This window comes from Lithobates pipiens, unplaced genomic scaffold, assembly GCF_037356315.1.
Source record: "Lithobates pipiens isolate NorthernLeopardFrog02 unplaced genomic scaffold, aLitPip1_a1.2 Scaffold_23, whole genome shotgun sequence".
Lineage (NCBI taxonomy): Eukaryota > Metazoa > Chordata > Amphibia > Anura > Ranidae > Lithobates > Lithobates pipiens.
Window position 1 is genome coordinate 114,216,084 of NW_027507785.1, and position 27,980 is coordinate 114,244,063.

General features: G+C 44.3%; 1 protein-coding gene across 2 annotated transcripts in view; it reads right to left on the reverse strand.

The window, feature by feature from the left end:
• CDC42EP1 (CDC42 effector protein 1) overlaps positions 1-27,980 on the reverse strand; it is a 97,980-nt gene that overhangs the window by 45,224 nt on the left and 24,776 nt on the right. The gene's annotated exons all lie outside the window — the stretch shown is intronic.

Consider the following 27,980-nt stretch of genomic DNA (forward strand, 5'->3'; position numbering starts at 1 on the left):
GGTTCCATACGAGAAAAGGTAGCTTTATATGCAGACGATCTCATACTTTTTTTAAGTGACCCTGCCCAGTCTCTCCGGGAGACACTACTCATTCTTTCCCACTTCACTGAGTGTTCGGGGTTGAAGGTAAATTGGAACAAGTCTCAAATCATGCCCATAGACAGGGGGGCTAAAGCGGCAGCGGATCCCGACCTAACATTAGTGTGGACGGACACAATCAAATACTTGGGGATTTATATCTCCTCCTCTACCTCTGATTTTTGTGCCCTTAATCTGGATCCATTGGTGCAGAAGATGAGGACTAGACTGAAGGCGTGGTCACATCTCCCTCTCACCTTGATTGGGAGGATTAATTTATTCAAGATGAAGCTTTTGCCCGCTTTCCTCTATGTTCTCAGACATGCTCCAATCTGGATTCCTAAAAAAATATTTTGCATGATCAACTCTCTCCTGGTGTCGTTTCTCTGGGGCGCTGGTCAGCCGAGGTTTCGGCTGACGGTGTTGCAGAGGCCTTGGGGGGAGGGTGGTTTGGCTTGCCCGGACCTACACTCCTATTATGTGGCGGCCCTTCTGTCCCATGCCCACAATTGGCTGGTTTCGGATGAGTCCAATGCGGCGGTGGTTCTGGAGGCGGCGTGGTTGGGGTCATATGAAGCATTGAGAAACTTAATGTATCGCGGTCTTCGGGCCCCGTTCCCTCTTACTGCCGCAATGCGGGCGGTTGTGAGGGCATGGAACATAGCTAGCTCGATGCGCCCCGTACCTTCGGGGCACATCTCTCCGCATAGTCCTCTTTGGTTTAACCCCAATTTACCGGAATTTGGTTCTATTCCTGATCCTAGTGTGTGGGCTAACAGGGGCATCAAATATATCGTGCAACTTTGTTTTGAGGGTAAATTACAGACCTTTGACAGGCTGAAGCAACAGTACGCTTTGCCTAACTCGCATTTATTCAGATTTCTGCAACTTAGCCATGCCTTTCGAACACAGTTTGGAAATGCCCCAGTGGCGTTCTACACTTCGAGGCTAGAGACTCTGCTCAGAGATGATGATCTGTCTAAACCTCTGTCGGCCATATACAAGGTTTTGCTCCCGAATGTTCATACCGGTCTCGAGCTCCTGAGGGCAAAGTGGGAGGCGGATTCCTCCTCTTTGGACACAGAGGACTGGGAGGACGTCTGGGAGTATCCTTTCTTACAGTTAGTGTCAGCCAGGGATAGATTAGTGCAATTTAAAATAGTGCATAGGGTATATTATACTCCGCAACGTCTCCATAGAATCTACCCATCTGTCCCTGCCTCCTGTTGGAGATGCAACTCACTCTCAGCGGATTTTATACATGTATTCTGGGGCTGTCCTCAAATAGCTATTTTTTGGGTGGAGGTGACTAACTTTATTCGGTCGGTTACCACTGTAACGGTACCGTTGTCTGTTGAAATATGTCTGTTGGGTTTGGTCGGATCGCTGGCCCCACGCCGAGCGATCAGAACACTCCTGGGATTATTGTTATATTATGCCCGTAAGTCTATTGTTCTTAAGTGGAAGGCTCTGGTGGCCCCCTCTATTAATTTTTGGAAGAGTTTAGTGAACACGGCTCTTCCACTATACAAGGCCACCTATCTTTCGCGTGGCTGCGGAGCTAAATTTCATAAAGTATGGGACATTTGGACGGAGTCACGAGACACCAATGCTGACTCGAGTGCTGACTGACAATGTTTCATTAGGACTTAGTGGAGGTGTTCTAGGATATTAACACGTCTGTAGCCCTGGGTCCTCCTTACAGGGGCGGTGGGGGGTTGGGGGGGGGTGAAGGCTTGCATGCTTCATCCGGGGATGGCCTACAGCCTGCAGTAGAGCATGAGCGAACTTGAAGATTGTCCTGAGCAGTGAGCAGTGGTGCTAGAGTGTACGGTGGGTTTTTTCTTTGGTTGTATACGCCGGTGGCGGTATTTGGGGGGGGGGGTCATTGTTATTGTTGACTCAGGGGGTTGTAGTAGTAATCAGCCTGGGTATGCCCAATGGGCTGTAAGTTGTTTTATGTTTTAATTGCAAACTCAATAAAAAGAATTAAAAAAAAAAAAAAAAAAAAGTCCCTCTGTCCCTCCTCATTTGTCCCTCATTTTGGTCTGATTTATATAGTTGTATATAAAATGCACTTTTTATCTATCAAAAAGTGTTTTCCAGCACTAAACCTTTCATCTGATTTCTAAATTGCTGCATTTGTAAATGCCAAAAGCCAATATAAAGGAATAGTAGTGGTAAAAAATGCACTTGTGGGTTTAAACAATCTTGTTTTTTTTTGTACAATTCTCCTTTAAGGGGGCATAGCAAGGGGTGTGTCCTATGCCTGCATACTTTTGCTGATAGGTGCCATCTCAAAAAGTTGGGAGATATGAAATAAGGCTTACCTATAGGTACTGTAAATATCTCCTAAACTTGCACCGTTTAGGAGCTATTTATTGTATATGCTGCCAATTACATCATCGGCGCACGTGTTCTGAAGGAACAGCCAACCGTGCCATTTCTACAGAGCACTGTGCCGTGACCAGCTGCTCATGTGTGCATGCGTGGGATTGATGTCACGTGGCTCCAGCTAGTCACACAGCCAGAGTCCGTGGACCCGGAAAGGAAGACAGGCGAAGATGGATGCGGTCTCCAGCGGGGGCAATGAAGACTTTGTTTGCAGGTACGTTTCACATAATGTGCTAGTATGCGATGCATTTTTTAGGCCAAAAAAGCTTGTCTTCTGAACGTGATTCTTCTGCGTTCAGGAGGGGAGCTTTGACTGGCATTAAACTCCGCTGCTCCTAAACTCTGGCAAAGACTATGGGGTTGATTTACTAAAGGCAAATAGACTGTGCACTTTACGAAGTGCAGTTGTTCCAGAGATTAGTAAATGAGGTAAAGCTTCACTTTGCAAAAAATACCCAATCAAGTGCAAGGATAATGAAAAAAAAAACGCATTTTGGCTTGCACATTGGATGATGGAAGTCAGCAGAGCTTCTGCTCGTTTACTAAGATCTGTAGCAACTGCTTGCCTTTAGTAAATCAACCCCTATGTGTGCATGGACATTTGCAGTTAGTAAATGAGGTAAAGCTTCACTCTGCAAAGAATACCCAATCACATCCAAGGAAAATAAAAAAACAGCATTTTTGCTTGCACAAGATTGGATGATGGAAGTCAGCAGAGCTACTGATCATTTACTAAGCTTTGGAGCAACTGTACTTGCACAGTGCAAATGCAAAGTGCACAGTCTAGTTGCCTTTAGTAAATCAACCCCATAGGCTTTTACTGAGTTGAGTTCAGGGGCTTTGGCAAAAAACAGAAGTATGCATGAGGCCACGTCTACTAATGCCGCGTACACACGATTGAATTGTCCGGCGGACTTGGTCCAGCAAACAATCCGGCAAACAATCCGCCGGACTTTATAACGAACGGACTTGGCCACGCACGGACACTCTGAAAGTCTGGCGATTTCTAACACGATGACGTACAACACGTACGACGGGACTAGAAAAAGGAAGTTCAATAGCCAGTAGTCAATAGCTTCCTTCTCGTACTTGCTTCAGAGCATACGTCATTCTTAGTCTGCCGGACTAGCACACTGACGAACGGATTGTCCGCTGAAAGCCAAGTCCGGTGGACAAATTTTGAGTCAAAATTACTTTCTAAGTCCGCCGGACTTTACGATGAAAAAGTCCGCTGGAGCCCACACATGATCAAATTGTCCGGCGTACTGTGGTCTCAGAATTTCCTGTTAACCAATTGATCCACCTGTGTGTGGATTGTATATGGTGAAACATTTTAATATTTGGTGTTAAAGGGGTCTATGCATTAAGGTGAAAAACATTTTTCAATGCAGCAGTGACCCCGAGCCCCCCTTATACTTACCTGAGCCCTCAAATTTGCGTGACAGGAATGAGCACACTAGCTCCAGCTGGTGTCTTGTGTCCTGATTGGATAGATTGATAGCAGCACAGCCATTGGCTACCGCTGCTGTCAATCAAATCCAATGGTGCATGCACTGGGGGATGGGGCCGAGTCTTGCATTCATGTCTATGGATGCAGATGCTGGACTCGGGAGCGCCCCTGTAAGGTAACCCCCTCAGGAGAGCGCTTCTCCTAGGGGGTTATCTGATGTGTGGAGGAGCCGCGAGAGCTGCCTGGGGGCCCCAGAAGATGAGGTTCGGGGCAACTCTGTGCAAAATGAGCTGCACAGTGGAGGTAAGTATGATATGTTTGTTATTTTAAAAAAAACTTATAATCACTTTAAAATAACTACAGATATTATAAAACAAAACAAAAAACCCCAAAAAGAAACAAAAAACAAAACACACTTCATAAGAGGTTAAGCAATGTTACTGAACCTGTATCCCACAAAATGATCCTTTAACTAAACCTCAGCTTTAAAGTTAAACCCGCCACCTCACATATACCCAGTGAATTGAATAGCCTCAGATGGTATACAGATATGAAACAAATCCTCCTACATCAGTTAATAGAATAGAAAAGTGTTAAACTCTGACTTTCTGTGAGGAGCACAGAGGAGGGGGTGGAGAGGCTGCAGTTACAGTGTGTGAGAGCTGATTGGAGAAAAGGCACACACCTCCTCCAGACAGCAGAAGAACTGTTTTCTGAATAGACAAACTGTCTGCTGAGCTCTCCACCAACCCCTGACACAAATTGTATCTCATATGTTGGGAATACTTTTCAGAAATTACCAATTCTGATAACAGAGGAATGAAGTACTAGAGAGAAACAACACATGAGCCGAATGCCAGGCGACAATGGCCTGTTAAAAAAAAAAACGTCCGACATTTGGCCCGTGTGTATGTCAGTCGGTCCAACAGAAGCCAGCTGTTTGGCTGGATTCTGTCAGAGGAGCATGCTGAAAAACCAGCAGCTGACTGGGTCCCAATCAGCACTGAGAGAGCTGATCGGAGTGTTCTGGCGGGGGGGGGGGGGGGGGGGAGCCATCTCTGCAGAACACAAAGCTTAGCGGGGGAGATCGAGATCCAAAAGAGCGGACATTCTTTTTTTTTATTTAACCTGCTGGGTTGAATGGAAAAAAAACTTGGCCCAGACTTGAACCCAATTGAACATCTTTGGAGAGATCTGAACAAATGGCTGTGCAGCAATGTGATCCATCCAACCTGATGGAACTTGAGAAGTCCTGCAAAGAAGAATGGGAGAAACTGACCAAAAATAGGTGTGCCAACCTTGTAACATCATACTCAAAAAGACTCAAAACTGTAATTGGTGCCAAAGGTTCTTCAACAAAGCATTGGCCAAAGGCTGTGAATACTTATGTACATGTGATTTTTTTGTCTTTTATTTTTAATAAATTTGCAAAGATTTTAAACAAACTTCTTTCACATTGTCATTATGGGGAATTGCTTGTTGAATTTTGAGGAAAATAATGAATAAAAATGACATTATTCCAAATGTGGAAAGAGTGAAGCTCTGTGAATACTTTCCAGATGCACTGTAGCCCTCTGTATATAATTATTAAATAGGGTCTCTATTTCTAAATACATTACTATATGTATGTGCCCTGTCCTGCAGCCCTGGGGTATATATACAGTGTAGTATTTCTTGCAGTTTTCAAGGGCATATGAAAAAGCTCATACACGCAAATGCATCTTTAATGTGTTTCTGTTGCACTGTGTGAATTATTAATTTTTTTGTTATTACGCTGCTAGCTTAAATTTCGATATGCATTTAATAGCCTATTTCAGACTGAAGGAACAAGAGTACACATGAAATCTACTGTAAATGAACCCGCATTTCATTTGAAGCCAAACTCCGGGCACAAAAATGTTCTTTGAAATATATTCCATAATAACAAAGGATATAATATAGCAAAAAGAAACAACTGGGATTTTTCAAGTGCTACTAAGAATCATAAGACATAAGACAGTATTTGCTAATAATGGCTATATCTTTTATTCATTTATGTACTTTTTCAAATTTTATAAAGAAGTTTATAAAACTGACAAAAGTTATGTCTAGACATGCATAAAACTATACCGCATAATCATATTACCGATACATAATCAAATGGTCCACGGCAAGTTTCCTACCAATACAAATCAATCATCCGAACAGAGTTATATTTGGGTCCATTAAGGAATAATAGACACGATTTATGGGGTAAAGTGGGCTATTGTACTGCTGTGGACCATTTGATAATGTATTGGTAATATAATTATGCAGTATAGTTTTATGTATGCCTTGTGTTTTGTCAATTGTATATACTTCTTTATAAAGAACAGTCACCCTGCCCAAGGAGAGAGAGCCACAGTGATCGGTCATTATTACAGGCAACTCCTTTATAAGTACAGTAGTTGTTTTGTACTGGATTACTACAGAGTAGGGATGAGCCAAACACGCCCCGGTTCAGTTTGCACCAGAACATGCGAACAGGCAAACATTTTTTATGAACAAGCAAACACCGTTAAGGCATATGGGACACGAACATGAAAATCAAAAGTGCTAATTTTAAAGGCTTATATGCAAGTTATTGCCATAAAAAGTGTATGGGCACCTGGGTCCTGCCCCAGGGGACATATAGCAATTCAAAAATAAAGTTTAAAAATTTCAGTTTTTTCAGGAGCAGTGATTTTAATAATGCTTAAAGTGAAACAATAAAAATGAAATATTCCTATCGTGCCGGGGGGTGTCCTTAGTATGACTGTAAAGTAGCACATCTTTCCTGTGTTTAGAACAATACCACAGCAATATGACATTTCTAAAGAAAAAAAAAATCTAATTTAAGACTGCTCGTGGCTGTAATAAATTGTCGGATCCCGGCAGTATAGATAAAAATCATTGAAAAAAATGGCCCCCACCCTCAGTCCATTACCAGGCCCTTTTGGTCTGGTATGAATATTAAGCAGGACCCCGCACCAAAAAAACAAAAACGTGGGGGGTCTCCCAAAATCCATGCCAAGTCCTTCAGGTCTGGTATGGATTTTAAGGGGAACTCTGCGCCAAAATTAAATAAAAAAATGGCATAGGCCCCCCCCCCCCCAAAATCCATACAAGACCCTTATCCTTATTATTTTTTAATAAAAGATTTGTCCCAAACTGTCTACTGTCATTTTTACTATTTTGACACTTTTTTTGGTGAATGTGAAGTTTGATACCTGATATCCATTTACATGGGGGGGATCTGGGGGTCCCCTTGTTAAAGGGGGCTTCCAGATTCCGATAAGCCCCCTGCCCGCAGACCCCCTCAACCACTGGGCAAGGGTTGTGGGGATTAGGCCCTTGTCCCCATCAACATGGGGAGAAGGTGCTTTTTATCTATATTGCCGGGATTCGACAATTCATTACAGCCACAAGCAGTTTTAAATTACATTTTTTTCCTTTAGAAGTGTAAGTAATTAGAAGTGCTTGAATAACAGATTATGCATCTTTGGATCAACCCACAGTGTGGGAGTGGGTTAAGGGACAGAGTCCTCCTGGTTAGGGAGAAAGTAGGAGCAGTGATACGAAGAGGTACCTGACAAGGAGGGGAAGAGTATGTTTCCCCTTTTGGGGTGTCTCTTCTACCAGCTCTTAGAAACTGTCCCTTCTACCAGCTCTTGGAACTGACTCCCACCAGCAGCCGGATAACAGCAAGGACTTTGGAGTTTGCATGTGACCACATAATCTTATACTTCCTCCACTGGAAGTGCTCCTTAGGCATGTGTCTTAAATTTAAGGAGGAGTCTGCTGGAGGAACCATGGCATCCAGCAGGGGACACACTATCCGACACGCCGGGAAGTGTCATATTGCAGTAAGGCTGGAGCTTTTCAAAAGAGCAAAGATCTGACTTGCCACCCGCCAGAAAGAAAAATACAGTGTTTTTTTTTTTTTTCAAGTGTGCTTGCAGGTTTAATTTTTTAGGATAGTGACAGGATCCCTTTAAAGTGTACGTAAACCCTACTAATAACTTCTCTGTATTTGTTCCCTATTTGATCTGATAAATATACAATTGAAAGTGTTTAATTATATTTGTTCTATGAGTGAAAAAAATACCTGTTGTTGTTGTAGACACCTTGGCGGTATGATTGTCAGATTTTTGCATCTCAAAGAGGTACAATTGTTTTGCATAAAAATGTGGCGTTTTTTTTTATTGTAGGCCTGTAATTCTTAGCAATAACACACTTAATCTGTCCAAACAAGTGGATATCCCGGGTATGATAAAGTTTCAAATACAAAATCATAAATTAATTATAATATAATAAATAACTATAAATAATTATAAAAAATAATAATATAATAATAATAAAATAAATTTCCCCATGATTCACTATCGCTCAATTCTGCAAGTGTTCTAATTTACTATTGCTGTTTTCTAGCTGGTCTAAAAACACTTTTGACGTAAACTGACACTTTTTATTTGCTATGGACAATCTCAAGTTTCCAGGCAGAAAGAACAGTAAAAAAAAAAATTAAAACTGCATGCAGGGCATTGGACAAAGCACTAGGGATAAAAAGGGATGTGAAATGATTTCATACAGTAATGTAATCTGTAATATTACAGTGTACTGTATGTGTTATGAATTTTGTACTTTTAGAATTTGCCACTGGGCTCCGCCCCTGTGCGTCGCACCGCTCGCAGGGAACAAAGCCTGGCACACAGAGGCATCGGGCGGAGGTGACAGCCCGCAGACACAGCGGGGGACATCGCAGGATCCTAGAGACAAGGTAAGTAACCTGCACCAGGATCCTGCAATGCAATCCCAAGTATGGTTCGGGGTTACCTCTAATGGTACTGAAATTTAACCCTGAGCCACACTCAGGAAACAAGCCAGGGGGGTTAAAGTGTTACTAAACCCAGGACCCTGCATTCGTTATATCTGGTCTCCCACAGTACACAGAACATGGAAATGCAATTATTTTAGTAAATAAATCTTGGAACACCCGATAAGAGGATAATTTGGTTCAACAGCTCTCATGATTGGCTGGCAACTATTCAAGGGTATACCCTTTATTGCAAGGATAGAGAGAGTAAAAAAGTGGGAGGGGTATGCCTATATATCAAGAATAATGCACAAGTTACTGTGAGAGATGAAATCACTAAGGGAGCTAGGGAGGAGGTGGAATCCTTATGGATAGAGCTCCAAAGGGATGAAGCTAAGGGGAAAATAATACTGGGAGTATGCTATAGGCCCCCTAACCTGAGGGAGGAAGGGGAGACAGATCTCCTATCACAATTTTGATTAGCAGCAAGGATGGAAAGTGTTATCATAATGGGAGATTTTAACTATCCAGACATAGACTGGGCAGAGGGAACCGCCCATTCATCTAAGGTTTGCCAGTTCCTAAACTTCTTGCAGGACAATTTTATGGGTCAGATGGTAGACACACCAATTATAAATAAAGTGTTACTGGATCTACTGATTACCAACAATACAGACCTCATCACGGATGTGGAAAAACTGGACAATTTAGGTAACAGAGATTACAGGTCAATTGGCTTCAGTATAAATCACACAAATTGGAAACATAAGGGGAATACAAAGACACTGAATTTCAAAAGAGCCAACTTCCCTAAACTACGAACCTTGCTAGAATGCATAAATTGGGATAAAATCTTAGGAACAAAGAAAACGGAGGAGAGGCGGGTTTGCTTTAAGAGCATATTAAATAAGGGCACTAGCCAATGCATCCCATTAGGTAATACATTTAAAAGAGCGAACAAAAGTCCTGGATGGCTCAACTCCAGTGTAAAAATTCATATAAAATAAAATGAGAAGGCCTTCAAAAAATGCAAGGTTAAGGGATCATCAGCAATGTAAGGGTGTAATAAGGATGGCTAAGATAGAACAAGACAGACAAATAGCGGAGGAGAGCAAAAAAATTCCAAGAAATTCTTTAAGTATGTAAACAGTAAAAAACGGAGGACAGACCATATTGGCCTCATAAAGAATGAAGAAGGACATCTGGTTACAAAGGATGGGGAGATGGTGAAGGTATTGAATTTCTTCTTCTCCTCAGTCTTCACAAGGGAATCGGGGGGCTTCAGTAACCAAAACTGCAGTGTTTATCCTCATGACATATCACAGGAAGCACCTCCATGGTTAACAAAGGACAGACTTAAAATTAGACTTGGGAAACTTAACAATAATAAATCACTGGGACCAGATGGCTTGCACCCGAGGGTACTTAAGGAACTCAGTCAAGTAATTGCCAGGCCATTGTTCCTATTTTTACTGACAGTCTACTGACTGGAATGGTACCAGCAGATTGGAGAAAAGCCAATGTAGCACCAATATTTAAAATGCCCAAAATACATCTCTGATAATTACAGACCAGTTAGCCTAACATCAATAGTATGTAAACTCTTGGAGGGGATGATAAGGGACTAGGGATGAGCCGAACACTCCCCGGTTCGGTTCGCACCAGAACTTTCGAACGGACCCCAAATTCGAACGAACTTTAGAACTCCATTGACGTCTATGGGACTCGAACGTTCGAAATTAAAAGTGCTAATTTTACCGGGTAATATGCAAGATACTGTCCTAAAAAGGGTTTGGGGACCTGGCTCTTGCCCCAGGGGACATGGGTCAATGCCTAAAATGTTTTTAAAAATGGGCGTTTTGGCGGGAGCACTGATTTTAATGATGATTAAAGTGAAAAAAAAAGTGAAATATTCCTTTAAATATGGTGCCTGGGGGGTGTTTGTAGTATGCCTGTGAAGTGCCACGTGTTTCCCGTGTTTAGAACAGTCCCTGCACAAAATGACATTAAACAGAAATAACATCATTGAAAACTGCTTGCGGTTTTAATGTTATATCTGGTTCCTGCAATATGGTTGAAAACCATTGAGAAAAATGGCATGGGTAGCCCTCCCTGCCCATTACCAGCCCCTTTGGGTCTTGTACGCATATCAAGGGGAACCCTGTACCCATATTAAAAAAAGGAAATGCCTGTGGCCCCCAGGCCCTATATACTCAGAACAGCAGTATACAGGCGGTGCAAACAAGACAGGGACTGTGTAGGTTTGTTGTGTTAAGTTGAATCTGTTTGTAATTTTCAACTAGTACATTTTTAAAGTGTAGCTCCAGTCAAAAAAACTATTTTTAAGCTTTTTGGAAAACATAGGGAAGGGTTATCACCCCTGTATAATTTGTTTTGTCGTCCATCTTTTTTCATCTCACTTGCTGTTGTCTCCTTCCGTTTGCAAGTAGGAGATGTTTGTAAGTTGGATGTTTGAAAGTAGGGGCCTGCCCTATATGCTCTGCAGAAATGGCGGAACAAGGTGTTGGTTTTGCCACAACATTGTAAGCCCTCAAAGTGACTCTTGCTGGGCGCTGGAGCGCCCTGCTGTGAACGATTATATCAAGAATTTACATGCCATTGTTGAACAGTGGTAGAAAAATTGACCTTTGGTGGTTGTGGTGCTGGTGTCACAACACTATAAGTCCTCACAGTTACTCTGGGTGGGCACAGGAACGGGCCCTCCTGTGAAATATTATATCAAGAATTGTAATTACATGTCCCTGTTAAACAGGGGCAGAAAAATTGGGCCTTAGGCACTGGTGCTGGTGCCACGACACTGCAACCTCTCCCATATACTCTAGTTTTATTGCAGGAATTAGCCCTGCTGCAAAGCATTGCATCAAAAATTGTACTTAAACGCCCCTGTTAAGCAGGGGCAGAAAAATTGGGCCTTAGGCACTGGTGCTGGTGCCAGGACACTGCAACCTCTCCCATATACTCTAGTTTTATTGCAGGAATTAGCCCTGCTGCAAAGCATTGCATCAAAAATTGTACTTAAACGCCCCTGTTAAACAGTGGCAGAAAAATTGGGCTAATGGCATCACCCAGAACCAGAAATGTTCTTCCAACATATCAGCGGAGGAGGAAGAGGATAGACAATCAACATAACAGGACAGTCACTCAGCATCAGCATAGACAGTCTTGAAGGGATGTGATATTTCAAAAAAAATTATTCGGTTACATCAGCTTCAGGTGCTTGGTAGCTGTGGGTGATCCAAGACTGATTCATCTTGATGAAGGTCAGTCGATCAACTGATTCGGTGGACAGGCGCACCCTGTGATCGGTAACAAAGCCACCAGCAGCACTGAAGGTGCGTTCCGAAAGAACGCTGGATGCAGGACAGGCCAGTAGCTCAATTGCATACTGTGCAAGCTCTGGCCAGTGATCCATCCTCAAGACCCAGTAAGCCAGAGGATTTTCGGTGGGAAAGGTGTCCAAGTCTGACCTTGCCCCTAGGTATTCCTGCACCATGTAAATCAGACGCTGGCGATGGTTGCTGGAACCGATCATACCTTGGGGCTGCGGACTAAAAAATTGTCTGAAAGCATCAGTCAGACGGCCACCTTCTCCACCGCTCCTTCTGACCGATGCCTCAGCAACACGTTGTCCAGGACCAGGAGTTTGTAACCTCCCAGTCTCTGGGAACGCGTTGCACAGACCTTTCTGCAAGGCCTCCCGGAGATGTCTCATCCTCTGCTCCCTCTGCGATGGCAAGATAAGGTCGGCAACCTTACCCTTGTACCGTGGATCAAGGAGAGTGGCCAGCCAGTAATGGTCCCTCTCCTTGATCCGAAGAATACGAGGATCCTTCCGCAGGCTTTGCAGGATCAGGGAGGCCATGCAGCGTAGGTTAGCTGAGGCATTCGGTCCGGAGTCCTCTGGGTCACTAAGGACAACATGATCCGCAGCTACCCCCTCCCAGCCACGTACAAGTCCACGTGTTTCTTGGGACTGTAAATCATCCCTACAAGACTGCTGCTGCTGATGCTAAGTGCCAGCCTCCACCTCCATGCTGACACAATCATCCTCCTCCTCCTCTTCCTCCTCCTCATCCTCTTCCTGTGTGATGGGTGGCACAGCAGGAACACTGTCTGGATAAAGGGGGCCTTGAGAGGCAAGGAAGTCCTCCTCTTCCTGCCTCTGTTCTGCCTCAAGTGCCCTGTCCATTATTCCACGTAGCGTATGCTCCAAGAGGTGGACAAGAGGTACAGTGTCACTGATGCATGCACTGTCACTGCTCACCATCCTTGTGGCCTCCTCAAACGGTGACAGGACAGTGCATGCATCCCTGATCATGCCCCACTGGCGTGGTGAGAAAAAACTGAGCTCCCCTGACCCTGTCCTGGTGCCGTAGTCGCACAGGTACTCATTGATGGCCCTCTGCTGCGTGTGCAGCCGCTGCAGCATGGCCAACGTTGAGTTCCACCTGGTGGGCATGTCACATATAAGGCGGTTCTTGGGCAGGTTCAACTCCTTTTGGAGCTCAGCCAGCCGAGCACAGGCATTAAATGATCAGCGGAAATGAACACAGACTTTCCTGGCCTGCTTCAGGACATCCTGTAAGCCCGGTTACCTGCCCAAGAACCACTGCACCACCAGGTTAAGGACGTGAGCTACACAGGGCACATGGGTCAGTTGTCCCTGTTGGAGGGCGGAGAGGAGGTTGGTGCCATTGTCGCAAACCACCATTCCTGGCTTAAGCTGGCGTAGCGTCAACCACCTCTCGGCCTGCCCCTGCAGAGCTGACAAAACATCCGCCCCAGTGTGGCTCCTGTCCCCCAAACAAACCAGCGCAAGCACGGCATGGCATCGTTTTGCCTGCGTACTTGCGTAGCCCCTGGAACGCCTACGGAGCACCGCTGGTTCTGAGGACAGAGCACTGGAAGAGGCCATGGAGGAAGAAGAAGAGGAGGGGGTGGAGGAGAGAGGTGTGTCACAACCAATAGTAGCATTTTGGAGGCGTGGTGGCGGAACAACCTCCAACACTACTGCACCTTGTCCTGCATCCTTCCCAGCTGCCAGAAGAGTGACCCAATGGGCCGTGAAAGACAGGTAACGTCCCTGTCCATGCCTGCTGGACCATGAGTCAGCGGTAATATGCACCTTAGCGCTGACCGCCCTGTCCAGCGAGGCAAGGACATTGCCTTCCACATGCCGGTAGAGAGCCGGAATCGCCTTCCGCGAGAAAAAGTGGCGTTTGGGGACCTGCCACTGAGGAACCGCACATTGTACAAACTCACGGAAGGGGGCCGAGTCTACCAACTGAAAAGGCAGCAGTTGAAGTGCTAGCAATTTAGCCAAGCTAGCATTCTACCGCTGGGCATGTGGATTGCTGGGAGTGAACTTCTTTCGCCAGTCCAGCAGCTGGGGCAGGGACATTTGCCTGCTATAATCGGACGTGGGTGTACCGCTAGCAGAGTTCCCGGAAGCACTTGGCTGTGACACACCTAATTCTACACCTTCATTCCTCTCAGAGCAGGTTTCAGAGAGGACTGAAGGTCTAGTGGGGTTGGAGATGCCAGCTGATGAGGAGCAAGGAGAGGTCCACTTTGTTCTTTGGTGTGGGTCTTTGAGGTACGCTTGCCAAAGAGCTGCATGGCAGGTCAACATATGTCTGGTCAAGCATGTGGTGCCCAAGCGGCTGATGTTTTGGCCACGCGAGATACACTTGAGACATATGTTGCAAATAGCAGCGGTGTGATCTGATGCACTCGTCTCAAAAAAGGCCCACACCAAAGAACTTTTAGAATAACGCGCAGAGGCAGCGCCCTGCACAGGCAGAGCTCTGCGGTGTGATTCAGTCGGTGTGCTGCCCCTAAGCTGGCCCCCGGAGGGCATCCTGCCTTGTTGGACATGTGCCTCCTCCTCCTCCTCTCTCCTACCAGGCACCCACGTGGAGTCAGTGCCCTCATCATCCCCTCCCTCTTCATCGCTAGAGCAAACCTGGCAGTATGCTGCAGCTTGTGGAACATGACTGCCAGATTGCTGTCCTTCTTGAGCATCCCCTCTCTCTGCGCTCACGCTACTGCCTTCCTCTAGCTGAGTGTCATCATCAGAGCCCACAAAACACTGGGCATCCTCCTGGAGCATGTACCCAACACTGTGCTCAAAGAGTTCAGGAGACTCCTCAGGAGGACGTGGTGGGTCTAGGGAAGGAGTCACTGATGATGACATTGAGAGGAGGGAAGACGATGCGTTGGCAGCTGCTTTGCTAGTACCCTGAGACTGGGTGAGAGAGGATGAGGAGGATAAAGAGGGCTTGGTCATCCACTCTACCAAGTCGTTTGCATGTTGCGGTTCAACATGTCCAGCTGCTGAAAAGAAGGACAAGCGTGTCCCATGGCCACGTGCTGATGACAATGCACCGCGTCCACGACCAGCACTGTTGTCTCTAGACACAGAGCCTGCTTGCCCTCTTTTATCGGCTCGCGCCTGTCTGCCTCTCCTTGCTGGCCTTCCAGACATGGTAATGGCCTGAAGGGAGTTGGGTAAAACAGCAGTGTAATGGAGTCACACAAAACCCACTAAGCCCTGCAGATGGCTCTATTAGAGAACAGCAATAAACGGTAGATACAGGTGTATATTGTGCTGGAGTCACACAACACCCACTAACTCCTGCAGATGCCTTTATTATAGAACACCAGAGATAAAGGGGTATACTGTAATTGAGTCACACAACACCCACTAAGCCCTGCAGATGGCTCTATTAGAGAACAGCAATAAAGGGTAGATACAGGTGTATATTGTGCTGGAGGCACAAAAAAAAACCCACTAACTCCTGCAGATGCCTTTTTTATAGAACACCAGAGATAAAGGGGTATATACAGATGTATACTGTGCTGTGATGGAGGCACACACAACTTCCAATAACTCCTGCAGATGGCAAGTGGGCTCAAATAGAGAAGAGCTATGTAGGTGGATATAGCGGTGTGTACTGGGTACAGAGCATGCAGACAGCACGCACAAGCTCCTTAAACTACTGACTGCAAGCTCTATTATAAAAGATAGATCACTAGCTATATAGGTGAGGTGAATATAGCGGTGTATACTGCGGTCAGGGCACAAAGACAACAACCACTACACAACAGCAAGATCGAAAATCGGCCGAAAACGATCAGTGTGTACTGTGTTGAAGGTACACAGAACACCCACTAACTGCTTCAGACGCCAACACACTACACTAGGCCGCCGCGCTGGCAGCCTTATATAGTGTGGGGCGTGTACTACACAGCCTGAGCTATGATTGGCCACAGGCATCCTGCCTGTGGCCAATCATGGCTCTCCTTGCTGCTGGCGCTGTGATTGGCCAAGCATGCGGGGTCACAGTGCATGCTTGGCCAATCATGAGCCAGCAATGCACTGCGATGACGCAGTGCATTGTGGGCCGTGAGCGCCACACGAATTTGGCGCGAACGGCCCATAACGTTCGGAATTGGCCGAACGGGCGAACAGCCGATGTTCGAGTCGAACACGAAGCTCATCCCTATAAGGGACTATATACAAGATTTTAGTAATGAGAACGGTATCATTAGCAGTAATCGGCATAGATTCAGGAAGAATCAGTCTTGCCAAACCAATCTATTAACCTTCTATGAGGAGGTGAGTTGCTAACTAGATAAAGGAAGGCCCGTGGACATGGTGTATCTGGATTTTGCAAAAGCATTTGACACAGTTCCCCATAAACTTTTACTGTACAAAATAAGGTCCGTTGGCATGAACCATAGAGTGAGTACATGGATTGAAAACCGGCTACAAGGGCGAGTTCAGACGGTGGTGATAAATGGGGAGTACTCTGAATGGTCAGGGGTGGGTAGTGGGGTCCCCCAGGGTTCTGTGCTGGGACCAATCCTATTTAATTTGTTCATAAACGACTTGGAGGATGGGGTAAACAGTTCAATCTCTGTATTTGCGGACGATACTAAGCCAAGTAGGGCAATAACTTCCCCCGCAGGATGTGGATACCTTGAAAAAAGAGCTGAACAAATTAATGGTGTGGGCAACTACATGGCAAATGAGGTTCAATGTAAAAAATTTAAAACAATGCATTTGGGTGGCAAAAATATGAATGCAATCTATACACTGAGGGGAGATCCTCTGGGGGAATCTAAGATGGAAAAGGACCTGGGGGTCCTAGTAGATGATAGGCTCGGGAATGGCATGCAATGTCAAGCTGCTGCTAACAAAGCAAACAGAATATTGGCATGCATTAAAAAGGGGATCAACTCCAGAGATAAAACAATAATGCTCCCGCTCTACAAGACTCTGGTCCGGCTGCAGCTAGAATATGCTGTCCAGTTCTGGGCCTCAGGAAGGATGTACTAGAAATGGAGATTGTACAAAGAAGGGCAACAAAGCTAATAAAGGGTCTGGAGGATATTAGTTATGAAGACAGGTTGCGAGCACTGAAATTATTCTCTCTGGAGAAGAGAAGCTTGAGAGGGGATATGATTTCAATACACAAATACTATACTGGTGACCCCACAATAGGGATTTAACAAGACTCATGGCCACTCATTAAAATTAGAAGAAAAGAGGTTTAAGCTTAAACTATGTAGAGGGTTCTTTACTGTAAGAACGGCAAGGATGTGGAATTCCCTTCCACAGGCGGTGGTCTCAGCGGGGAGCATCGATATTTTCAATAAACTATTAATAACCTGAACGACCGCAACATACAGGGGATATACAATGTAATATGACATATAATTACACACTTGGGTTGGACTTGATGGACTTGTGTCTTTTTTCAACCTCACCTACTATGTAACTATATAACTATGTAAAAATTGCTAAATACCTTTTCTCATCAGCAGTATATAGAAATCTTGTGGCTTCTGTCAGTTCCTGGTAAAGCTTGTAGAAGGGGATTTCATACTGCACTGAGCTGTCCTATCAGGATCTAGGACCCCTGATCATCTGTCTGGACAGTGCTGACTGGCCCTGTGCTGATCACATGCACCACTCTCTAGCAATACACACTAAACTGAGCATGTATAGCCTGACTCCAAAGGCTCTGTACTATCCGAACCTGTTCTAGAGTCAGTGAAAGAAGAGGAGGATCTGTGCATACAAGATCAAACAGCATTTTTACAAAATGTGGATGATTAACCCTTTAGGTTCCACAGTGAGTATAACAATCATGCTTTACTGCATATGCAGACTGGTGTTTACTGTTGTGGGTTTAGTAACACTTTAAGCAATGTTATCAGACCTACCTAGCTCACCTCAAGCAAGGATATCATCACTGTGGTATTCACCTCTGTGGACTACAGAAGACTTCCCCTATAAACAAAGATTTGAGGAGAGCAAAAGTTGCTCTGTATCCGTCATACATACAGAATTGTGAGGTGTATTACAGTCAAGTGTAAATAAAGGAAAAAAGCATGAGTAAAAAATAATGCAGGCACCATATTTACAGACTGGCAAGCTGCAGTATAATAAATTTTTGCTTGTGTGTTTTGGTACACTTCGACCTGCGGGCCAAGGTGGCTATGAATGCACCCCAACACAAAACCGTGAACTTTCATAAAAATGTTGATTTTTAAAAAACATTTAAAAATGTAATGTAAATGTAAAAATGTGCTTACACTTATGCCGCGTACACACGATCGGACTATCCGGCAGACTTAGTCCAGCAGTCAAATCGCCAGACTTTGCAGCAGAGGTCCGCAGGACTTTCCGAACGAGCGGACCTGCCCACACGCGACCGGACTTTTCCAGCGGACAATCCGCCGGACTATGGCGGGAGTCTGCCGGACTTTTGAAATGAAGGGACTTGCCCACACACGAAGTAAAGTCCGTTCTTTTTGAACGCGACTCCAGGTAGACGGGACTAGCGAAGGAAGTCAATGTCACTGCCTCCATCTGCGAGATTGACACGTCGCTAGCCCCCTCACCTGGTATGGACTTAAAGGGGAAGGCTGCATGCTCGGATAAGGGTCTGATATGGACTTTGGGGGGACCCCACGCTGTTTTTTCAGCGTAAGGCTTCCCCTTCAAGTCCATACCAGGTGACGGGGATAGCGACGTGTCAATCTCGCTGATGGAGGTGGCGACATTGACTTCCTTCGCTAGTACCTGGAGCCGCGTTCAAAATGAACGGACTTTTCTCCATGTGTGGGCAAGTCTGTTCATTGCAAAAGTCCGGCGGACTAGCATACAGACAGGCAGATTGTCCGACGGACTGCCGAGTCCAGTGGACAATTTTGAGTCAAAACTTCTTTCTAAATCCGCCAGACTTTTGGGGGAAAAAGTCTGCCGGAGCCCACACACGGGCGGATTGTCCGGCGGACCATAGTCCGATCGTGTGTACGGGGCATCAGGGGTTTATTTAGTAAAGGCAAATAGGCAGTTGCTCCAGAACTTAGTAAATGGAGCAGAATCTCTGCTGTCTTTCATCATCCAATCAAGTGCAAGCAAAAATGCTGTTTTTTTTAAATTTTCTTTACACATGATTGGATTCTCTTTGCAAAGTGAAGCCTTACCTCATTTACTAAGCTCTGGAGCAATTGTACTTGCACAGGGCAACTGCAGTTTGCAAAGTGTACAGTCTGTTTGCCTTTAGTAAATCAACCTCAGGGTGTTGATGGTACTTCCCTATATGGATGAAGGGGAGGCGGGGCGGGGGGCTATCTAATGGAAAAAAGCAGCCTTTCTCAACAAGGGTTCCAATGATTGCTAGTTTTAATTCAGAAGTAGTAGGTGTTCCTTAACCTCCCTGGCGGTACGATTATTTCGGATTTTAGGTGCTAAAAGCGGTACCATTATTTTGCATGAAAATTTGGCGTTTTATATTGTAGTCCTGCAATTCTTAGGAATAACTCTCTTAAATCTGTCCAAACCAGAGTCTAGCAGACATCCCGGGTATGATAAAGTTTGAAAAATAAAATCATAAATTATAATATAAGAAATAATTATAAATAATTGTACCAAATAATAATATAACAATAATAAAAATTATTCAATAATGTAATCACATCAAAAACACTGAAATTTGCTCAGTTGCAGAATTGTCACTGTCATTACTTTTCAGTATTTGATGACGAATCTCCCCACAAATCGCTATCGCTCAATTCTGCGAGTGATTCTAATTTATTATCGCTGTTTTCTAGCTGCTCTAAAATCATTTTTGATGTACAGTGACAGTTTTGGTTGCTATGGACAATCTCCAGTTTCCAGGCATAAAGAACAGTTTTTATTATATAAAACTGCATGCAGGACACTGGGCAGACCACTAGGGACAACGGGGATGTGAAATGTTTACATACAGCAATGTAATCTGTAAGATTACATTATACTGTATGTTTACTGTTTATTTCACTTTTTGAATTTGGCGCCGATCTCCGTGCCCGTGCGTCGCAACGCTCGCAGGGCACGGAGATCGCCGATGTGATAGATCGAGCGAGACACGGCTCGCTCGTACAGCGGGGAGACGACGCTGGATCCGAGGGAGAAGGTGAGTATTCCTCCTCCTGGATCCAGCGATGCAGTCCCGAGTCTGACTCGGGGATACCGCTTTTGGTATAAAAAATCCACCCCGAGTCAGACTCGGGAAAACCGTCAGGGGGGTTAAGCACTGATCAATTCCTGCCTCTCAGATAAGTAACCATTGACACCAATTATCTTTTTATCTCTCTGTAAGGATAGGGGTTCTTCCCAATGACCACAAGTGTAAGGATCATTGACCACCAGACTAATTTACCATAAGCTTCAGATAAAGTTATTTCAAGGGTTTCTCCATATTAAAAAGGTTGAGAAGGACTGTCTAAGGTCACCTAGAAACATAAAGTTCTACTAAGCGTATGTGGCCAGTTATAAAGGGTTAGTCCTCCTACAACTAATTATTGTATGCTCACTCATTTTTCCCAACATCATGAGCAGCTTCATTCCCTTTTGTGGGTCCTGGTTAATTTTAAATTACAATGAAATTCCCACCGTTGCTGCAGGAGAGTGTGACTCCATGGTGGGAAGGGGCACAGATGAGAATTCCAGTAAAGGTGTCCTTGAGAGATACACAGCAACTGATTCAGACAACCAGAATCAGCTCAAGCGGAAGTAATAGTTTAAGGTTTTCAGACCCTTTAAATATCAAACCACAGTGTAAACAAATTAAACAATTTTTTTTCCCGAAAGAGCATGCACAAAAAACTCCTGTGTTTTCCATAGGCCTATATCTTTTGATGAGATCGTGTTCCGCTTTCTTCACTCTACATTTATTCATACACAGGAAAGATCTAGTCATGAAAAGTACCATTGTATTTAGGCAGATAAACCTGTCATTGGTTTACCTCCCAGGAACAGAGGGCATTGATAAATTCTCCTCATTACTGCTCATTTGTCTTGATGCTGGATTGTCTCCAGAATTAAAGACACTCGTAGTGTCACCGGGTGATTTGCTTGCTTATATCGCTGTTGGCACAGGTGGAAATAGCCTGTGTTTTCAGACTCCAATGTTTAACTCTTGCCCTCGCCCTTTTCCTTCTAGATCCCATTGTCTTCATTTCTTCCTTCTGTCAATGCTCTTTTAATAGGGGGAAGTTTACATTGCCTTTCCTGTGAACCTTTTGGCCCAAGTGAAATTCTTACAGCCTAATGCAACTTCCTTCCTTCAAAAATCTTAAAGAGTAAAAAGAAAACCTCCTATATCCATCACTGAGAATAACTATGTAATAGACTTATAGAATAACTTTGTAGGTACCAATAAAATAGTAACGTTTGTTTGAAAGATGCTCCTGTTTTATTTTCCTAGCTTGGGTCGTATACAGCAAATATATTTATGGCCATGGACTAATGGGTTGTATTGTATTAAAATGTCAAACAGAATAACTTATGGAGTCCTTGGAAAGCCTAGAAACCAAAGCCTTTGAAGTCAACATCCGGCCTTGTGGCAGACAGTCAGATCAAACATATAAATGGGTCATCTCGCTGAACACAGCCTCTTATTACTCTGCAGAGCAATGGCCTCTGCCGGAGGATAAGCTCTCTAATAAGATTCCATCGTTCCTTAGCAGAATTTTAATTCTGCTTCAAGTTAGTGGTGTCTGTGGAAGGGTTCTCGCACAATGGTGGGTTCTGAACAGTCAATACAGTTTCTTAAACTTAAAATCCAACTCTGGTCAGAAAAAAAATGATCCTTTGCAGTGGGGCTGTGCCCACATTGCAAGGGTTATTAGCTCATTTTGTCCAGGGAAGATGACAAATAGTTTTACTTACCTGATTCTCTGCTCCCCCAACAGATGGTGCTCATCCACAATCTAGTAGTGGCCTCTCTGGTGACTATGGACCCTGCTCTGGTCTTTATGACATCAGGACGCACTGTGATAACTTTATTTTCCGGGAGCTGGGCTTTGCATCCCTACTCTTGCTAAACATTTTCTAGTTATGAATAAAGCGGGGAAGGGTTAAGACCTCTGTATGGCTTATATACTTGTCTCTGTCCCTACTGTGACTATTTCCCCTTATATCCTGTCCTTGTGACACAGGGTCACAGTGACAGCAAGCAAAGGAAAATCTCTCCAAGGGGGACAGAGACAGGAACAGAATCATTTTTTTTTTTATAAAATAAAGGCTTTTATTGTTGTCAATGCCTTTATGCAGAGTTGACCCTCATTTCCTTTCTGGCACCACAAAAAAGGTAAGAGGAAATCTCCTAGTATGAAGATGCAGAGAAATGTTAAATGATTAGTATAAATTACAACTAAAATCTCCCGTATGATTGCCCAGACAATTACCAAATCTGGTTACTATGAGATGCACAAGTCTCATAAAGTAAACAAAAAACGTATTAACCTTCCCTGACTCAACCAAATCCTCCTCCATTTTTGTTTTACGTGCTCTCCTTCACAGACACTGCAGCTCACAGTAGGAGGGTTTCAGTAACAGAGGCAGTGCTGTCAATTCAGAAAGCAATGGTCAGGACTAGGTGGGGCCAGGTGCTGAGTCATAAGCTAAGGCTTGTGAATCAGCAGGGATAATGTTGATAGGCACGCTCCTGCAACAGCTTCTCATCCCACTGTAGTGCAGCATTGTTGACACATCACCCCAGGAAGCTCCATTAAGTGGACTTCTCTGACAGGTAATTATGGAACTGGGGAACCAGTTTTTTTAATGGAAGGCCATGGTACCATTGTACATTAAAGTAGTTGTAAAGGCAGAAGGTTTTATATTAACGCATTCTAAGCATTAAGATAAAAATCCTTTTGTGTGCAGCAGCCCCCCTTAGTCCCCTAAAATACTCTAATATTTACCTGAGCCCCATCTCAATCCAGCGATGTTCTCGAGAGACTCGGCTGTCCGGGACTCTACCTACTCATTGGGGGAGCCACTGGCTCCTGCTGCTGTCAATCAAAGTCATTGAGCCAATGAGGGGGTAGGGCCGGGCCATGGCTCCATGTCTGAATGGGCACACGGTGCTGAGGCTCAGCTCAGATACCCCCATAGCAAGCTGCACTCAAGTGCTGATATACAGTATTATTGCCCAATTGGCAGGCTGGCAATGTTTTATGGAGGTTGCAGTGGAGGTTGAATAATTAGCCTTGATAATTGGCCCAAATTGCAAAACTAGTTGCATAGAATTAAAAATTCAATGTGAAGTAAAACAGTTTTCATATGTGTTTTTTAACTGTTAATTTTGCTGCTTGCCTGGAATTCAGTTTTGAAGCCTCACTCTGGGCTGCTGTTAAATGTACCTGTTCAGTGGGATACCCTCTAACTGCTTGGCTTAAATGTTCATTCATCTTGAGAAAGCAAGAAGTAGAAATTCTTACCTTATTCCTCATTCCCACAGGCTTCCTTCGCTATGTGCCACTGGTCTACTGCAACTTTCTTCACTTTGCTGCCTGTCTGGTCACAGCACTCTGCAGTCATCACACACAATGCAAGACCAGTAGTCTTGCTTTGTACAGGACTTTGAGGGCTCACCCACATTCTAGAGAGTTGGACGGTTCCCCCCAGACAAACAAACATTTAATCCATTCAGTGCGGAGAGGACACCACTGCGTGGGTAAATTTGACAGCAGCCAACAGTGGGCTTTAACCTACTTGTATGGTTTTGGATTATGGGGAGAAGCTGGGGACATCCAAAGAGGCTCACATAAACTTACACCGATCAACCATAACTGACCACTGGTGGTTAACTGAATAACATTGATTTTGTCATTACAATGCCGCCTAAAGTTGTTGTGTCAAAAGCAGAAAAAAATGGGCAGTTTATTGTGCATAGGGCTGCATAGCCACAGAGCGGTCAGGGTGCCCATGCTGACCCGTGTCCATAGCCAAAAGTGCCTACAATGGGCATGTGAGAATCAGAACTGGACCACAGACCAATGGAAGAAGGTGACCTGGTCTGATGAATCACATTTTCTTTTACAGCATGTAGATGACCGTGTGCATGTGCATTGCTTACCTGGGGAAAAATGGCACCGTGAAGAAGTATGGGAAGAAGGCAAGTTCTGCTGGTAAACTTTGGGTCCTGACATTTATGTGGATGTTACTTTGACATATACCAAGTACCTAAAGATTGTTGCTGACCAAGTACACCCCTTCATGGAAATGGTATTTCCTGATGGCAGTGGCCTCTTTCAGCGGGATAATGTGACCTGCTACACTACAGAAATAATTTGATGAACACAACAATGAGCTTGAGATGTTGACTTGGCTTCCAAATTCTCCAGATCTGAATCCATCAAGCATCTGCAGGATGTGTGGGAAAAACAAGTCCAATCCACGGAGGTCCCACCCCACTACTTACAGGACTTAAAGGATCTACTACTGATGGCTTGGTGCCAGATACCACAGCAAACCTTCATGCCGCGTACACACAATCGGAAATTTGGCCAGCAAAAGACCGATGAGAGCTTTTAGTCGGAAAATGTGTTTGTGTGTATGCTTCATCTGACTTTTGCTGGCCGAATTTCGGCCAGCAAAAGATTGAGAGCATGTTCTTAATTTTTCAGTCAGAAAAAGTTCCTATCTGAAAATCCGTTCATGTGTATGCAATTCCGACACGCAAAAACTCACGCATGCTCAGATTCAACTACAAGATGGAAGCTATTGGCTACTTGCTATTGAACTTCCTTTTTTTAGTCCCGTTGTACGTGTTGTACGTTACCACGTTCTTGACGGTTGGAATTTGGTGTGATCATGTGTACGCAAGACAGCTTGAGCGAAATCCCACGGAATTCCGTCAGGAAACCATCAGAGCTTTTTCCGACCAAAATTCCGATCGTGTGTACGCGGCATCGGAGGTTTAGTGTCGTCCATGCCTCAATGGGTCAGGGCTCTTTTGGAGACAAAAGAGTTCCTAGTCAATATTTGATGGTCTTAAAGTTATGGCTGATCAGTGTAGTAAAATACAACCTTTGTACAGAGTGTTATCTGGTCAGCATTGCACCTAGGATCACACTGCTGCAAGGCTACAGCTCTAACTGCTATATGCCCTTGCTGTCCATCAGGGGCGTCGGGAGGGGGTGGCTAGGGGTTTTGCTGAAGCCCCGAATGTGTCCCCAAAAAGCCTAGAGTCAATGGAATGCCGCATTCCATTGTTAGGCCCGAGCGCCGTCAGCTAATTTCAGCCGCACTCGCTAATAGATCGGTCCCCGGTGGCCAAAATTAGCCATAGCGGCCAAAAGCGTCCGAAAGCGGTTGAAAGTGGCCGAGTGCCGCTGGTCCCGCCTTCTGGAGCGGGACGTGTGACGTGATGTCCATCTTAGCCTGTAATGGTCAGTGTCAGGCAGGTGTGTTTATTCATTAAGTCACACATCCCCACCACCCAGGCCAAAAAAAAAGTCGCCCCCCCCCGCGCGCGCTTCTTCGACTTCGGGCTGAAGCCCCTGGTCTTTTTGCCACCTGGCAACGCCCCTGCTGTCCATCATAAGCACCGGCCGATCCTGCTGAAATCAGCAAATACAACATTGAGAATCAATGTCTGTAAAAATGTTAACTTGGGCCACCAAAGAATGTAGCACAAAACATCTACTGTATGTTTACTATTCAAACTAATAAAGTTTAATTAGGCAATTTATTACACCTAAATGTAAAATTAAACAAGCAAGGTGATTTCATTAATAAACAATTACCGTACATTATAGTGATAATAAAAAAAAAAAACATACGGGGTGATTAGTTAGTATTATTGCAAAGCTGTAAAAGTGCATATTTCGCCAAAAGTTGTAATTATTGTTTACTGCCATGGTCAGCGTCATTTATTTGGTAACAAGGTTGTAATGCTGAAAAAAGTTGACTTATGTTTCGGACCAACGTTATTTATCATGAACGAAACTAGCTACTAAGGACTAGCCTATTGTACTTGCTGCAGTGTGAGTCATATGGTAATATACAGTGCCTTGCGAAAGTATTCGGCCCCCTTGAACTTTTCAACCTTTTGCCACATTTCAGGCTTCAAACATAAAGATATAAAATTTTAATTTTTTGTGAAGAATCACCAACAAGTGGGACACAATTGTGAAGTGGAACGAAATCTATTGGATTTTTGAAACTTTTTTAACTAATAAAAAAATTAAAGGTGGGGCATGCAAAATTATTCGGCCCCCTTGCGTTAATACTTTGTAGAGCCACCTTTTGCTGCGATTACAGCTGCAAGTCGCTTGGGGTATGTCTCTATCAGTTTTGCACATCGAGAGACTGAAATTCTTGCCCATTCTTCCTTGCAAAACAGCTCGAGCTCAGTGAGGTTGGATGGAGAGCGTTTGTGAACAGCAGTTTTCAGCTCTTTCCACAGATTCTCAATTGGATTCAGGTCTGGACTTTGACTTGGCCATTCTAACACCTGGATACGTTTATTTGTGAACCATTCCTTTGTGGATTTTGCTGTATGTTTGGGATCATTGTCTTGTTGGAAGATAAATCTCCGTCCCAGTTTCAGGTCTTTTGCAGACTCCAACAGGTTTTCATCCAGAATGGTCCTGTATTTGGCTGCATCCATCTTCCCCTCAATTTTAACCATCTTCCCTGTCCCTGCTGAAGAAAAGCAGGCCCAAACCATGATGCTGCCACCACCATGTTTGACAGTGGGGATGGTGTGTTGAGGGTGATGAGCTGTGTTGCTTTTACGCCAAACATATCGTTTTACATTGTGGGAAAAAAGTTCGATTTTGGTTCCATCTGACCAGAGCACCTTCTTCCACATGTTTGATGTGTCTCCCAGGTGGCTTGTGGCAAATTTAGACGAGACTTTTTATGGATATCTTTGAGAAATGGCTTTCTTCTTGCCACTCTTCCATAAAGGCCAGATTTGTGCAGTGTACGACTGATTGTTGTCCTATGGACAGACTCTCCCACCTCAGCTGTAGTTCTCTGCAGTTCATCCAGAGTGATCATGGGCCTCTTGGCTGCATCTCTGATCAGTCTTCTCCTTGTCTGAGCTGAAAGTTTAGAGGGACGGCCAGGTCTTGGTAGATTTGCAGTGGTCTGATACTCCTTCCATTTCAAAATGATCGCTTGCACAGTGCTCCTTGGGATGTTTAAAGCTTGGGAAATCTTTTTGTATCCAAATCCGGCTTTAAACTTCTCCACAACAGTATTACGGACCTGCCTGGTGTGTTCCTTGGTCTTCATGATGCTCTCTGCGCTTTCAACAGAACCCTGAGACTATCACAGAGCAGGTGCATTTATACAGAGACTTGATTACACACAGGTGGATACTATTTATCACCATCAGTCATTTAGGACAACATTGGATCATTCAGAGATCCTCGCTGAACTTCTGGAGTGAGTTTGCTGCACTGAAAGTAAAGGGGCCGAATAATTTTGCACGCACCACTTTTCAGTTCTTTATTTGCTAAAAAAGTTTAAAATATCGAATAGATTTCGTTCCACTTCACAATTGTGTCCCACTTGTTGGTGATTCTTCACAAAAAATTAAAATTGTATATCTTTATGTTTGAATCCTGAAATGTGGCAAAAGGTTGAAAAGTTCAAGGGGGCCGAATACTTTCGCAAGGCACTGTATGTCTTATTGCACAAGATGCAAGTTTTAAAGGTGTAATTGATTCACAAAGAATTATTTACAAAAAATCAGTTAGTTGCAAACTTAAGCTGGCCATACAAAGATAGAGTTTTGTTAAAAAAAAAATTATTTTTCAAATGTTCTTTCCATTTCCTAATGGTTAATGGGGACAAATCAATGATTGTTTTTCACAAGAGAAATCGAAGGCACTGGATTGAACTTTTTTCTTGTTTCCTATCTG